At 45.5% G+C, this 16,248-nt stretch overlaps 1 protein-coding gene across 1 annotated transcript in view; it reads right to left on the reverse strand.

The window, feature by feature from the left end:
* LOC124302349 (MOXD1 homolog 2) overlaps positions 1-13,353 on the reverse strand; it is a 91,635-nt gene extending 78,282 nt beyond the window's left edge. Inside the window, exon 1 of the mRNA XM_046758460.1 lies at positions 12,619-13,353. The gene's annotated coding sequence lies outside the window, so the exon portion shown is untranslated. The remainder of the gene's footprint in view (positions 1-12,618) is intronic.
* Between the last annotated feature and the right edge of the window lie 2,895 nt (positions 13,354-16,248).

A 16,248-nucleotide genomic window follows, 5' to 3' on the forward strand; every position in this document is an offset into this window, starting at 1 on the left:
GAATTGCACTTGTGGAAAAAAATCGCCACTGCAATATTAATTTACGTTCGGAGCACAGTATTCCAAGCAGTGTAGCAGATTTCCAGACACAAGACTATTTAATATTCATCCAAAGCTCGTCGACGCGGTATTTTCATCACACGAACAGATCCTTTCAAGAAACCCGCACCTCACAATTGTTAATTCATTCCCAAGCGAACCCGTTCGTATAATACGAAAGGTCATATAAATACACGGGGTGCGTTGAAGAGATAAGGTGGACTGCACGTACGATGCATGAATCCTGCAGAGGGGGCTGGCTAGTGTCATCTCCTCGACGCGGAGGACGATGCCTTACGCTCTGTAATGATAGCCAGGAATTTTCTAACCACGTACCAGCGTGATAATTGCTAGTCTCCGGACGCAGGGATGTCTGGTTCTCCCGCAGCGGAGGCCCCGAGTCGTCGTCCCCGAGATGATTATTAGCGGACAATGCCGCGCCTCGGCCAGGCCCAAAGCGGATTAGCATAAAGGCTGACGGTGTTTCAAAGTCTCTCAGAGTCCACTGCGATCCTGATCATAACCGGAGACAAAGGACGGGGTCGTCAAAAATTACCTAGATGTACCCACCTTGAGACGCACCGACGAGCCGTTTCAACTCGACCAACGTATTCGAGTGTGAGGATAAAAGCTTCTGGAGCTTACAGCTGTCTAATAGGAAGACTGTTCTGCGATTTGGAAAGGACTATTTTCTTGTGAGTTTGATGAAATTTTTATCGTTTTTACAAACCCAGCCATTATACGCAACTAAAATTAAGTAACCGTTCCTTTTTTTTTTTGTAAATAATTTTGTAAGACCGTGCAGTGCCCGGTTTTTGATCAAATATTTTCAAGCTAACCGATTTTAACAACTGATACTCTGGATGTATGAAGCCGTGAAATTTATTATAGATTGAAATCGGTTGCAAACTGGTTTTTGGTAATTTTTTAAAACTATTACAAAAGTCATCAAATTTTTAGTACCAATATTAGTTCGAAAACCATTTTTTTCAACATTGACTGTTCGATAGAAACGATTTTGTGACACATCTAAAAATGTCCAGAGTACTCGGACACCTTTCGAGGGTCAGTCGACTAAATCGTTAGGTCCGAATCAGTCTCTGCATCCCGCAGCCTTCACCCGTCACGGAGCGAGGTCCGGAATATCAAGCCGGTCTGTGCGGGTCGTAAATAGTCCCGAAGGGTAACCGGAGATGGATGAAAAACACGTGATGCTTCGAGCGAATCCATGCGAGATCCGAGGCCGTTCTGGAACGTCGCCGGTAGGTAATAAGTTTAATTTGGCTATGAGCCCATGACGGGACCGGAAGTCTCGACAGGCCGCCCGAGCCGAGCGTCTCCACCCGCCGCTAAGCCGGAGCTTCCGTGGTAACGTCGCGTACACCGATGGCGGGTCGGACAGCTGCTGGATACGCGGCGAAAGCCGGAGGATAAAGAGGTGTGTGAACGGCGAAGAGGGATGAAGGAAGAAGGGCCGAGTCCCGTCGCGATATCCTGGACGACCCACGCCCGATGTCTCGTATTGACGCATTGCTCGTCGACCGGGGCACGAGCAGATTATACACGTGGCAACAGATGCGCGACTCGTTACCGCCGTCGCGACGTAGCCTCAGGACTCTTCGGCCACTCGGTTGATCCATACTCGGTGTCCAGCCTTCGGCCCACGCCCATAACTACAACGTGGGTTGAACCCTGCTGCCTTCTAGTCCCGCGACCGGCAACGATCCCCTCTCAAAGGCGTTGTTTATGATCTTGAGAATATTCGTCGGATGGAACATATATATGTATCTACACACGGCGAGTACGCGATCGAACCGAAATCGGTCAAAATTCAGTCTCGTATTGATTGTAGAACAGTCCGGAATCGCGATGGGTAGTTTTCGAAACAGTTTTGAGCGATACTGCTTCTCAAAGGACGGCGAAACTTGCGTTATTATCGTGACCAGCGATTGAAAATATCGCACTAATTTTCGGTTATTCCAAGTCACCGTACACCCCAGTACTGATAAAATTTGTCACGGGTACTTGAACCACGGACAAAATTGATTGTGCAGAAAAACTCGAACCCGACAAATTTGTGTCATTGCCGTGTGTCAAGCACACCGCTCATACGTAATTCACACAGAAATGTGCCTGGGTGGAATTCCTAGGTATAAGGTAGAGGAAAAAAGTTTCCAATCAAATGTTAACTACCGGTCCAATTACCGATCACAATCAAACGCCATCGCGCAGTGAGGATCGAGAGTTTCTTTCTGGCTCGACGAAATCGAGCTCCTGAATTGGCGCGAAGAAGGAAACCGTCGCTCACCCCGCTCCATTCACCAGTAGAAGCGATAAGGTTCACCGAGCGGAACGGGGTTTTCGGAATTATCATGGCAGCTCAGCTCTCTGGCTCGAGGCGACGTGGGAATCCTCTGAAAATCAGATATTAAGTAAGGCGGGTAGAAGCCGATGGCTGCCGCCTTCCTCCCCATCGTCCGCAAACAATCAATTTATACCGTACCTACGGTGGTGTGCTGGGGAAGGGCGCGAGTCTATTCGCGTGGAGAGATTTCTGAAATTCGTTTTTCCTCCGAGGCCTTTGCGGGGTTTATAAATTTGCGTCGCGGGTTGAACGAGGAGGGCGACGAGGTCTCGCACACGCTCCCGAGCTTAAAAGGACTCCAGGCGAGTCGTTCTTCCGTCTGACGAAGTGCACCTACGCGTTAATCGTCGCGGTGCGCATGTCTGAAGAGCCGTGGCAGGAATTCCCCTACGAAAAGCTCGCCAGACTGCTTGCGCTGTGGCGCAACTCGCCCCCTTTGCATCGCAAACATTCGTCAAGAGAAGCTTGGGCGTCGCGACGCTGCGTTGGATACGCAGAAAGAAGTGGAAGCGGCGGGAGAAGCTCTCGAAGCTCGCGACGAGACGAGACGAGGGGAAAGAGGGAAAGGACTCGTCGTCACCTAGTCGCATATGTTGCCCGTTAAACGCCGCTCACCCTTATTGAGTGATAATGCCGGTGTGCTCTCGCTCTTTCGAGGGCTAAAGAAAATAGCTCGCTCCGTCGTCTCGCTCGTGATAAGTTGTATAAGCGCGGCTTGCGGGCAACGCGTCGTCACAAAGTTTCTGACCATGTGTTTACCAAGCGCGAGCTAGCTGGGGGACCAATTTTCTCTTCCTGTTTGAATTTACGCTCAACCGTGATGTGTATCGCGTATAACGGCTGTGCTTAACTGGCAAAAAGCATCCGAGGTTGTAAAAACTAGTGAAAAATTAAGGAGAATTACTGACAAAGGTCACCGACACTACTCGAGATTACTCCGAAACTTTTTCCACCACACAGCAGCCACTTTGGCTTGACTTGATTGTGAGTCAGCGTTAACCCGCCATTTCGGCGTCAACCTCAAACTCCAGATTGCATCTCCCTGAATCTAATTGTACGTTGAACGCAAATCAATTATCGTACCTTGATTCGCTCGGTCTCAAGTGGAGATACTATTGTTCGTCGCTCGTAACGTTCGAAAGTACATTTAAATGAATCGAAAACATTTCTCGATCTTTTGTCAACGAGAGTACATGCGTGCTAATCGCAAAGTGATTTGCCCCTGCATCACAAGCTACGATACAAAGAACGTATTGTGTACAAAAAGGTATTGCGAACTCCTTACGTTTAAATATTGAGAGCCACTACAGCTGCAGGTAAAATGGAGCAGCAAACGCTGAGTGAAAAATCCCAAGTACCCTTTTTACCTTCGATTAGCGGGAGCCCTGGTTGATTGGATACTCAGCACTCCTTTTTCGCGGATATTTCGCTTCGGTCAAGAATCGTTACCGCTGATCTCATTCAGAATGCTCCAACCAACCTGCACGCCGAGAGTATTCTCATTCCCTTTTACCCAGAAATTGCCTCAATGGAAAGAGATCAAAATACAACCAGAGAAATGCCACTAAAAAAATTGTCCCTGGTACCACAGACTCTACTCTCAACCATGAATACGCGAACCAGGATATCTGCAGCTGAATGAAGCTACGGCACAGAAACTAATTAGAAGCGTGTATTTCATTCACTGTTTAACCGACGTATACGTACCGCTCCTTCCTAAATGAACGAGCCTTTCACGCTGGCGGTTGTCGAGTCTTCGAGTAACGTATTAGGCTGTGTGACGAACGGTCTAGAGAAAACAGGCCAATGTACGCGAGAGTCACAGTGTGTATATCACCAGGATAATTATATTATTCCAGGTCTGGTATGGTCTGGTATGGTCTCGGTGTGGATGCTGTATATTTATAGACGCTGCAGCGTTATTGCTTGTGGTGTGTAAGCCGGCGAAGGCAGTCACTGAATTGCCTGCGGTGCTGTCAACCGGTGCTCCGGGGTCTGTCGCCCCTAAATAGCGCCCCTCGACGCCCCAGAGACTGGATACTGGGCCAACCTCGTCGATGCCGCTGCGTCTGATGGTGATAATAACGTACAGGGTACGTGCCGTTAGACGCACGCCTACGCCGGGTAACCTTTGTTCATCCGCGTTTTTTGCATCGGTAGAAAATAGTAATCCAAGATAACCTTCGAATTCGAGGAGGAATAGCTGCCGAAGAAGAAGCCACACCACGCTTAGAGAGGGGATAGAATTTCTGTGGATTGGTTTATATCAACCGAATTTCCCCCAGATTCCGCTGTCACTTGGCAGCTGTTTACCACCGTATTTTAAACCTACTACTGAGACTGTACATACGTCTGTGAGATATTCTCAGCTGCAAATTTAGCCAGAAGAAAGGAACTTGAATTTCGGTCATTCCTGTTGTACCTTTAAAGATTGAAGGAAATGAGGAAAACAATGGCACGCGTATTCAGAAATTTAATTGCTCACTAAAGAAATGAATTACAATTGAATTTATATGGTTATAACTTTCAATTATGAAACTAAATTGAATAGAAGGAGCCAGAGACGAAAGAATGGCTCGCAAAAGAAACTCGAGAGTTCCGAGTCGAATGTAAAGAAGACGCAATTAAAATGTTCGAATCAAGGAGAGACGAGGGGTGGTGGCGCGAGTCTGTCCCGAGGCGTCTGCGACCCCCGAAAAGTGGCGAGTAGTAGGCACTGATATTGGTTAATTTAAGCGGAAATGACGGTTCGAATTTTCTTCACCCCCGACCATTAACGCCCCCCGGTTGTAGAAGCTACAGAGGACGCGACGACTGTCGAATCAAATGACAGTTATACTGCGGACGGGCGACTTTAATGCCTCGTCGCCCTTTCAAATTACCCCTCTGGTGCGTCTCGGACCGTCATATCGTCCATCGAATTCTATTCGTTGTAATTCATAAGTATACATATACGGACAACCAAATTACAGATCACACTCGTCCCTCGACCAACGCCCTCTTCGCTCGCTGTTCCTGCGGGGTCCACCAGCTCTCGCACATATTCGACGCGAGGTCGTCACCGGCAACGCCACCCTTCAGCCCTTCCCTTTTCCGCATTATATCCAACATCCGTGACCCCATGGACGCCGATTAATTTCTCCTGGACCCACGCCTCGATGAAGATTACAATCATGGCTGGATCAAAGCCCAGGTATAGGTATGTAACAATTTTTCAAATGTTATACCTTGCCAAAAACGAGAAACCGGTCAGTTCCATAAAAGAAAAAAAAAAAGAAATAAATTTAAAAAAAAAAAAAATCTATCTCGAAGGCTAATTATACGTTTTCACTTTATATCAAGCGAGTAGAAAAATTAAATTCACCATGTGGAATTTAACAAACTTCATGTGTGGTGCTTTTGAGTCAAGTTTTCAATACAATTATATACTTTTCAATTTTTAAACAGTTTCACCGACGTTATGCACCTTTACAATCACGATTCTTGTACATCACTGCATTTAACATTCCAACCCCGTGTGTATTTCCCACCTTCGATTCGTACGACAAACACAAGACACCGTGATCCGGTACCGACACACGTTCCAAGACCGGACACGATCGGATGACACCTGGTAAACGATCCGAGCCTAGGCCACGTGACATCGGTGAGGCAGGCTCGAATTCTAATTCACAGGAAATGCGCCGATGTCGTTACGTCCTATGCACTTCAAAGGCAATGCGACGCTACATGTGTTCAACGGGTGGAGGAAGAAGATGCCTGTTTTTCTTATCTAGCTGTCTAGTTATACCTTTACGTATATGCTTCTTATTTTTACGTCGGAAGGAACGGCCCGTCTTCTCGGACGAGCTTGAGCTTATCAGATCGACGTGAAATTCTATAAATAATTCACACAAAATAAGGCTCGACAACGTTAACGTTACACCGCGTTGTTCCGTTGATAACTAATCGATCGAAAGCCAAAGAAGGAAAGTAACGGCTTAGTCCTGATGACGAGACCGAAGCTAGCGACCGAAAATAAACATTTTGTCAGCTTCGTGCTCTGATGCCAAATAAGAAAACTGGTACCGGGTAACGCGTCTCTTTTTCACGGTAAAAATAATGCTCGTCAACAATATTACACATAATAATTTCGTCCGGTGTAAAAGCTGCTATAGTAACAACGACTATGTGCGTTTCATAAGAAACGGGGTCAACTTGCAATTGAAAGAAGAAAAAAAAAGGATTTCGGAGAACAGCGTAACAAGGTTAGACCCGAAGCTTGAAAGCTCTGGGCCGTGTCGCGTAGCTTCCTTTCTCGAAGCCATGGTTCATCGAAAATTTTTGGGCGTAGGGCGTACGGGTTGGTTAAAACGAGTTCGTAAAAGCGGTCGGAATAATAATTCAAAAAAGAATACATAATCCAGGGATCCAGCGCAACAAGAAGGTGGATAAAATTCCTCTCGCCTTGCGGTGGCGTTGGTGTTGAAACGTTCGGCGATAACAAACACCGTAGATACATAGAATAATATACAGAGCCAAGGGGTTCAGGCTCGCCGGACGACGACGGAGGTTCAGTTTAGATATATTTCTAGGATTTATGACTACTGCACGGCACTGGAAAGCAGAGAGAGGAAAAGTCGGAATAACAACAACACGAGAAGAAGGAGTAGCCGGGACCGTTTGGCAAGGAAAGGTGGAGGGGATGAAGACGCGTGGCTGTAAAATAAAGCATACGTGAGCGCGTTGCGGGAGCGGAAGAGGACTTTCCTTATTTTTCATTCATTTCCTCTCTTTTTTTTCTCCATCTTTCAGCTTTCCTCTCACTTTCGCACCCCAGGCTCAACGCGAAATAAATACGTTCGGCAACCACGTCAACGAGGCCAAAGTTTCGCTTTCTCTCCGCGACGACGGGAGGGAAAGATAAATAAAACGATTAGGGTGACACCTAAACGATGATAATAAGGTTCCGGCGAAGGACCAATTCTATTTGGTGTTGTAATATACGGTAGATCAACAAACGGTTCTTCCCATACAATGATCGCCGTACGCCTACGTCGTCCGACCCAAAATGAACGTAGCACATCTACGGTGTATTAACCTGTCGTTTCCGCCCCGTTAAATTTCACCTTCAGTAAAATTGAAGACACTCTCTGATGCTTGTTTTCCGCCCTCCCTTTTTCCCTCTCTTTCTTCGCACAAGAATCGAGTGGGTACCTACTCCTCGTACAATTGATTGACCTAGTACCGTGCCTCGGGAGTTTCTTGACAAATTCATACGTACGCAAATTTGGGGTGAATTATCGGCGCGTGTTTGAATACTTCGGAATCAGAATTTGAGCATGCGAATAATAAATTATTCTAATTTAGTATTCAACGTTGAGGAATAATTAGGGGTTGGATTTTTCGATGGTTAAAATTATGAAAACTTCGTTATTGCGTGTTCCCTTTTTTTGACGATGAGATATATCGACTGTGTATTGTTGAAAACTTCGGGAAACTGAACCGGTAAAGCGTGTGCAAAATTCAAATGAATTTATGAATCGTGTTACATAATTTCACCCCCAAAAAATTTGAAGTCTACAACACTAGTTATTTCCAACAGTTCGGGCACTCCGGGGCTTAATCGAATCACAAGTTATCAAATTACCGGGTCCGTAACAGAGACATGCAATTATTTCCAGGATGAGAACGGCTTTGAATTCAGGTCCGAGCCTAGCCAATAACAACCCTTCGATAATTATTTTAATTTTCGAGACCCACTGCATTGTCAGGCGGGTTATAGCGGCGTCCACAAAACGTATGCAAAGTGACGCCAATCAACGTGCAAATTAATATTATTTCTCGTCAAATCCTGATAATTCGCATTAGTGATATACGCCTGCAACCCCCGCGAGGGAGAGATTCGACGTGCTCCGCCTCGGCGTCCAATCAGTTCCAATTAAATTCGAAATCGTGTAATTATTATATCGTTACAATTCCCGTTCGCCGCTTCTCCCCTACTCGATATTTTTCTCGCATATCCTACGTTTCGCAATATTCGGACCGAATAAGCCCTCGACTTTTTTGCATACTTGTTCAAATTCTCATCTCGCAATTATCGTCACTACCGACGCAGGCAGCTGAAACGTACCTACCTGACTTCTCAGTTATCCAATTTGGCAGATAGTTCGATACAGAATCGAGTATCTAATAAGGCAGTGTTATTCATTTTCGTAAGTTGCGTTTTCAGCAAAAAATTGTTACTTCGTAACTTTAGGACTATCTGAAATTTAGTAAAATATATACTGAATAAAAAATACTCGTACTTTGCAATCTCAACTGCTCCTAAATTATTCTTAATTTTTGAAATAGTGATTTGACAGCGATATCGCGGTATATTAACTTCAACCTCATCTTCTATCTAAATGTATAAATTTTGTCATGAAATCACTGCATTTGCCGACAGCCAATAATTCGAATTCCGAAATACGATTTTTTTACTACTAGGCTGCGTTATATCATCGATTTTTTTTTGCACGATTCATCTCACGCTCTTCCACGAATGTATTGCTACTGTTCAGTAGGAACAAGTACTTTCGATTTGTTTCTTGTTCCATCGCGGAGAACACGCTGATTCTTTGCTCGAGGCGAACGAAGTTGTTTCGTGCCGGGTGGCCATTGAATCAGGCAAGCAGACGGAGGGACAGATCGCGGGAACGAGAAAGGGAGGGTATACAATTTAGGATAAATAATACGTAAGCATAAGGAAGGAGCAGCATAGAGTTTTCTCCTGGGATTCTCGGGGCGTCTCTCTATTTAATGGAAGCGTTGTGACAGATGTCGCTCGGTTATACAAGTATATATTATGAGAAAAGAGCCGAAGCGTCGGAAGTTGAAAATTGAATGATTCTTGTCGTGCGACTCAGCAGCGCGAGTGCCGGGCGGAAGAAACGAGGAACGTCGAGCGTTACGGAAAGTCAGAATGTCGGAGAAGGAGGTTGAAAGGATAGAAAATATTCTTTGGCTCGTTTGAATGGAGCGTTTTGCAGGACCGGTGCATACAAAACGCCGCCGTCATTTTCATGCGAAAACGCGGGCCCGCAAAAAGCAACCAACCAGACTGACAAGAGAGGAGAGAGGAAGAAAGCTTCGGGGTATCCTTAAAGAGGATAGCCGAAGACGATGAAAGATGCTCGTGAATCTGGACCACTCCCGGCTCTCCGGCTTCGTTCCATCCGAGCCGAAATTTTTCTCCACTTTGCGAGGAGAGAACCTGCAACAGCTATTCCTCGACTAATGGATATCGCATCCGCGTTGATCCAAACTGCGGAGAGCGGATTTTGCGACGGGTATAAGAAGAGAGAAAGATGGCTCGACGTCCCAGCTCTCGTCGCCGGGTAATTTTCCTCTCCTCCACCGAGCCCTGGTTTATTTCCCATTTCTTCCTGCTTATAACTTTGATTGTGTATTCCAAACTCGGGTTGGGGAAATGTGAAGGAAAAACAGGAGGAAAAAAAAAACGCGAAAGAGGGAAAACTTGGAGAGGCGAAAAGAAAGAAGAAAAGAACGAACGCTTCGCAGTTTTCGTCCGATTTACAGACACGTGCAACTCCTCCGAGAAATAGAGAGAGAGAGAGAGGGAAAAAGAGGGTCGGAGAGGGAGTGAAATTCTCTCCGGCGTCGTCGAGGAGAGGGGCAGACGCTTACGCTTATATAGTTCACCTGGACTTTTCTTATTTCCGTAAGCAACACGACAATGCTTTTAATTTCGTTTTGTTGTTCCCAGGGAGCAGCCTTGTGTTCGGGGGCGGAGCTGCCGAGGACGTCGACGACAAGGCGAAGAACTTCTTTGTGTTTTCCAGGATCTCCGCAACTTTGCCCTCGGTAAAAGAGGCTTTCTTCACTCCCCGCGCAATAATCGAGCGTCGCACAATGACCGCGGCCAGCACTGCTGCAGATTCGCAGAGTCGTGTGCCAGCATTCTTATTCTTCTTCTTCTTTTTCTCATCTCTTAATTGAACTGACTACTTTTTTCCAGAAATACGTCAGCGTAGAAGCAGTCGGGATTTTACATCTCACCCAAACCACGAAACTCGACGGTTTCCTCCACATTTTGACGCATAAAGCTGGAGTGTAAGACTCGCACAGAGATCCGAACTTGGAAATTCCAGCTTACAGTTTTATCCAAATTTTCTAGGAACCAAGAATCCGTGCGAGGTATACGAATAAGAGGACAGAGAGAAAGGAAGAAGAAAGAGAGAGGAAGGAAAGAAAGAGAGACGAAGGAACGGAACCACAAAACTATTAGGCAGCATGCCGTTGTGAAAATCAGGGACGACTAAGACAGCAATCGGCTTCCGGATCCTCCGGCCGGGAGGAATCAAAATTAATACCACTACGCCCAAATCCAATCATTCACTAATATTCAACTCGTATTCAACATAACGGCCAAATTTTCCGTTGCAATCGTCACGTGTCGGAGGCTGCATTTTTGCACATACCGTCGAACCTGGAGAGATTTGGTGCCTTTCTTCAACCACGGCTTGTAGGACCAGGAGACGATTTTCACAACGAAGACATTCGAGTACTTTCCCTCTCACTCTTTCTTTTTCTCGACGGAACACAATCTCAATTATCTACGGGTTAACCCAAGACGAGCTGGCGCTTTGCAACTATCCTCGTCGACCAACGAACGTTATTGTCAACAATAATATTAATCACCTGAACAAACAATTCGACGACTTGCACAGCTTGAAAAATTTTTGCCTGCGACTAAATTACGATTTCAAATTAATACAAATATCGACGCCTCTTGCAAAAAGTAGCATGTTGTGGTTTTTATCGCGAAAACTAACACGTTTTAATACAGATCAGTAAGAGTGTAGTATATCTGGGTATGAAAATCCATAAAGACTGATTACGTCATCTGCAATAAGTTACAATAATTGTTACACTCTTGTAGAAAGATTACGCATAGTTTAGGTAAGGACTACTTGATGTAAATATAACAAGACCGATCGATTTATATCGATAATAAAGCTGGATCAAATGAAATATCTGTAAAGAACCTGTAATTATAATAATTTCGAGGATGTTAATAAGTTTACTTTGACGGGAAAAAACACACTCCTGCATCCGCAAATTGACTTTCATTTCGTCTACCGCACACCGCACAAATCTTCACAAAATCCTTATTGCAATAATCGAGACATGATTGTTTTCGCGGAGGTAACCGAGACGTGCTAATTTTCGCTACAACACCTAAAACGTGCTAGTTTCGCGGTGAAAGCCAAATCATGCTAGTTTTCGTAATAAATCTGAAACATGCTACTTTTCGTAAGAGGCGTCGATATATAAATGCGTTGCATGTTAATAGAATACCACCGTTCCAAGATGGTAATAAATTTAGTTCCGACGGTTAACAACCTCCAACGCTTCGGTCATCACTTTTCCCTATTTGTGGTCTTATTTTATCTAAATCTCATCACGTAATATACAATCTATATTTCTAGAAGTAAAATAAATAAAATAAAGTGAGTATCAAGAAATTCTAACAAATTTTTCACAAGTACTACTACGAGCGACAAAAATCGGAACCAAAGACAATCGGCCAAACGAATTAACGCCTGAAATCCTCGACACGATTAGTACCTATTTAGCTGAAAAAACTAATTCCGTTTCTTTCGTCAGGCAGCATCAGTAGCTCGGATCTGAATCTACGTGACCTGAGTTTGAATTTTTACGCATTGGAATTGAAACACCCTCGTCGTCGTCGGCAGTTGTCTCTGGTATCGGAAACGAGGATATAAAGTACGGATTTGTACGAAGACAGATCAGCTCGACGCGCAATCCAAGAAAAATATCGAACACCGATTCACACGGCTGGATTAATGACAGGCTTATTCTCAACTTCCCCCGAACGTATCAAGAGTCTCGCAATCAGTCGAGTCTCGCGCTCGGGTATCAGAGAGGACCGAGAGAAAATGCGATTGAAGAACTAGTCAACGGGATGAACGTGTCGTAAAGGGTTTCCTCCTTCTGGTGTTGCCGAAGGTGAAGGGGGACGATTGTTTACACAAGGCTTTTAGTGCACCACCTATAATCGTATACGCAATGTGGGCGAACACACGCGTATCACGGTCAAAGCGCGCCGCTGGAAGGCCTTCTTTCAGATCGAGATGAGCCTTCCGGATCCTCCGGCTCCCCTCCGTCTCAAAGTATAACCAATTTCAGTCCGGGATGGAAAAACTTACCACTTGCTCGACGGAGATTCCTTTCAAGTCTGCCGCCCGTTTTATGATATCGCGTTTGTGTGCAGTCCGGTAATGGGTTGCGTCTCTGCCTTGGAGAAGACTCTCCCTCTCTTCCTGCGCCTTCTTCAGCACACACAAATACCGAAAAACACGTCACACCACCGAAGAGGCTCGACACTCAAATCAGACGTATTCGATCGCCGTCAGCGACACCTCGAATCGCGCCTACGAAACCGTTTCGAACTTAAGAAAATCGGCGCGCACTGTGAGATCGGCTCTGCAGCGAATCCGACACGGGAGTTTAGTCGACGTTGACAAGCCTCCGTTCGTCACCTCTCTCTCTTTCCGACTACGTAACCGGTAAATCGGAACAATCACAATAATCCAAAAACGTCACTGATCGTGTTGCCACTCGTTGTCGTGATCCTCTGTAACTAAGGGTAGGAATCGAACCGAGTACCGAGTCACTATTCGCCCTGCTCCAAACGGACGGAGATTCTCGCTTTATATCTCTACCGTATTGTTTACTTTTTTTCTTCCCTTTGGAATTTGTCCCGTTCGATAACGATCCTTGGTCGGGGTAAACGTATCGCACTCTCAACTATGTTCGCAACAACTTTATATCAGTGTGACGTACGGTGAACGACGGCCGCGTCGTGCGTTTAAAAGCTCGGAAGCGATCGCGAGAAGCCTACACCGCTCGCAACGGCTCTCGCCACTCTACTGAATACCGCGTTGCAAGCTGGGGCCGGGGCTCGACTGGCTGTGCTCGAGGTCCTCCCCTCCACTCGCCGTCTCGCCTCGACTCGGAGTCCCTCTTTCGGACCTTTTCGACAAAACCACCCCTGCCGGATCTCCCTCTTGGTCGACCCTCGCCGCACCCTTCGCTCCTTATCCAACCCCCCAGACGCTGCTGCACGGGACCAGGTATGCGGGCACACTCTTATTCCTGTGTCGTCGGTACGCTACTGCACTTTATTTGAAAGAACGACCCCACCTATCGCAGAAATCGACCCCCCCTCTGCCATCCGTCGGTCGCTATTTTTGCCGTTCGCTTGTAGTTCACGCTGCAGGCGGATTGTGGACCTTAAGCCATATTTTAGTGCCGATAGGAACTCGGTTAAATGAACTGACTTTATACGCGCTGTTGAACACGTTTATGAGGTGTGATTCCAGTTATACATACCGCGGTGGGTAGGTATACGAGTTCGTGCAAATTTAGCGGCACGCTGACAATCAGACAGAATTTCGAGTCGGTCGTATGAAAATTTCACAAACTGTCCACGGGATTGAAGTTGCAACGCCTACCCGTGATTTGTTTTTCGTTGTGAATCGAGGTGATACGTATATCCGCTTAAAATTCACGTTATAATTGCTGCAGGTGTACCGCTGTTCGTAAAATTTCGTTTTATAACTCGCCATTGAATTCATGCAAGCTCCTCGCACTCGGGGATAAACAAATATTTGCGAGACTGCACGATTAGTTTACGTTTCTGGTATTTGTTAAATTCTGTCAAAGCTACCGAAAACCGGGTCAAGTCCTTTTCGGCAGAATCTGCGAGCGTTGGCCTACGTGAATTGCGCATAAAGCTGGAAGGCGGGATGCCGTGCACGTCCGCGTGTATCTGCCAGAGGATTTTAATATATTTATGTATCGATATGCGCGGCGTGTGCGGTTTCACTGTGCACATGCATCGTCGCACGGTTCAACGGTGTTCAGGTATCGCGAATTTTCCTCTCATGCCGCGTGGGCGCGATGACTCGGTCAATATCGCTAGGAATTTCTGGAGGAATTCGGAACGAGGCGAGCTGGCGTGAAGCGTGCAAGTCGTACACGTCACTCGGACTGCGGTTTCGAGGATCGTGGATCGCGAATCGCCCGACGCCTCGTCTCGACCCAGATCAAGAAGTTACGTATATCGCCGGATCTGGCTTGTCGAATTGTTCAATTAATGCGCACGGCTATGGTTGCCAAAGCTCCAGCCTCTGGCAAATATCGACATGGAAATATATACACGTGTAGGCACATGCGTGTTAAGCCTGTTACAAGAACAACTCTCACGACCGCTACCGGAAATACCCGCGGAAATGATTCAACCTACTTTGGTATTGTGTAATACGGGGTACCTACAGGAAACTGGATTTAGGTAATTTTTTGCTCAAGTAACTTTATGCTTCATACCCTATTTATAAGGGTTTGAATAACGAATGCCTCCTGGGATTCGCTTACATCTTGTTCCAGTGTAAGCCCAGAAATAAATTCATCCTCGACGTAACCGACGTGAGTAACGAACACGTAATACGTTAATTCTACCGACTAATTTCCAAATTTGACTAAACCAAATTTTTGTAATACTTATCGAATCTCGTAAAAAAACTTTTTGAATCTTGAAAACAGCTAAAGAAACAGCATTATTAAATTGAGAACTACATATCCGTTTATTATGCAACGCAATATCGTATTCCCTCGAAAAAACTTTTGCACCGCGCATCCATAATAAATTGATTTTGTTCAACAAGCAAAAAACGTTCTCGAAGTTTAAAATGAATTAGATCTAGACGCACGAAATGTGCAAAGTCGACTGGTTGGGTAAAGGGCAAACTGAAATGAATAAGGATGAAAAATTTCACCTGAGGTAGTGTGCATGTATATAGGCATATAAAAACGCGAATAGAAAAATTACTGTAAATAATGAAAACGTAAAAGTCGAGGTAAAAAGTAACGGAGAGCTTGATTACGAGTATTCTACATCGGTGAAGGCTCGAACTAATCGCACTGTTTCTGAATTCTAATGGTTCGGAGTGAAGAAAATTTCTCACCCTTACGAGTGATGTTTGAAAAATATTCGTATGAAACCAACTGAACGATTCCAACGGCGAACGGTACAAATGCTGCAATTAAATGAGAGAAATAAAAACCGTCCACCCAACAATTACCTGCCACACCGCCACTTGTGTTCTCAGCTGTGTGACGTTAACGATGCCAGATTCTTGCTGTCGTTAGGCATAAAAACCTTATTCAAATGACAAGTCGTTATTTTAGCTCAGTGGTCCACTGAATTTAAATTACAATTCACCAATGAACCGAGTCTGCCAAACATATTATGAAAGACATCGATTGAACGTATTACTTTTACAATACGTCATGGTCGAATAGCGATATAGTGAAACCTGTTCCACGAATGTCGCGGGTTGAATCATGACGGGGAATCGACGTCGACGGAGAATTCCGTCTCCACGGTGATAGTTTCGAACCTTTTCAACGACCTCTAGTGTCTGGTATATTTTTCACCGTCGTTTTCAGACCAGGCTCTCCCGGTTATCACGTACCGCGTGTGAATATACATGTATAAGAAAGAGCAACGGCGTTGTACATATTTCCCGACCTACGCGGCTCAGGATGAATAATAGAAACAACGAGAATATATGCAGGGTGAAACCGACGCGATAAAGTGACGGATGTCGAGGTCCAATGGGTGGCATTCGTGTCCCACATCGCGGGGCGCAATAAGAGTCGAGTATTTTCTGGAAAATGTTGTAGATCCAAACTGGGCGAATACATTGCAGCGATATTGGCCTTGTTAAAAATCGTTATACCCTTTTCGTTGCTCGGGTAGTGTTGAGTACGGA

Source organism: Neodiprion virginianus, chromosome 4, assembly GCF_021901495.1.
Source record: "Neodiprion virginianus isolate iyNeoVirg1 chromosome 4, iyNeoVirg1.1, whole genome shotgun sequence".
Classification (NCBI taxonomy): domain Eukaryota; kingdom Metazoa; phylum Arthropoda; class Insecta; order Hymenoptera; family Diprionidae; genus Neodiprion; species Neodiprion virginianus.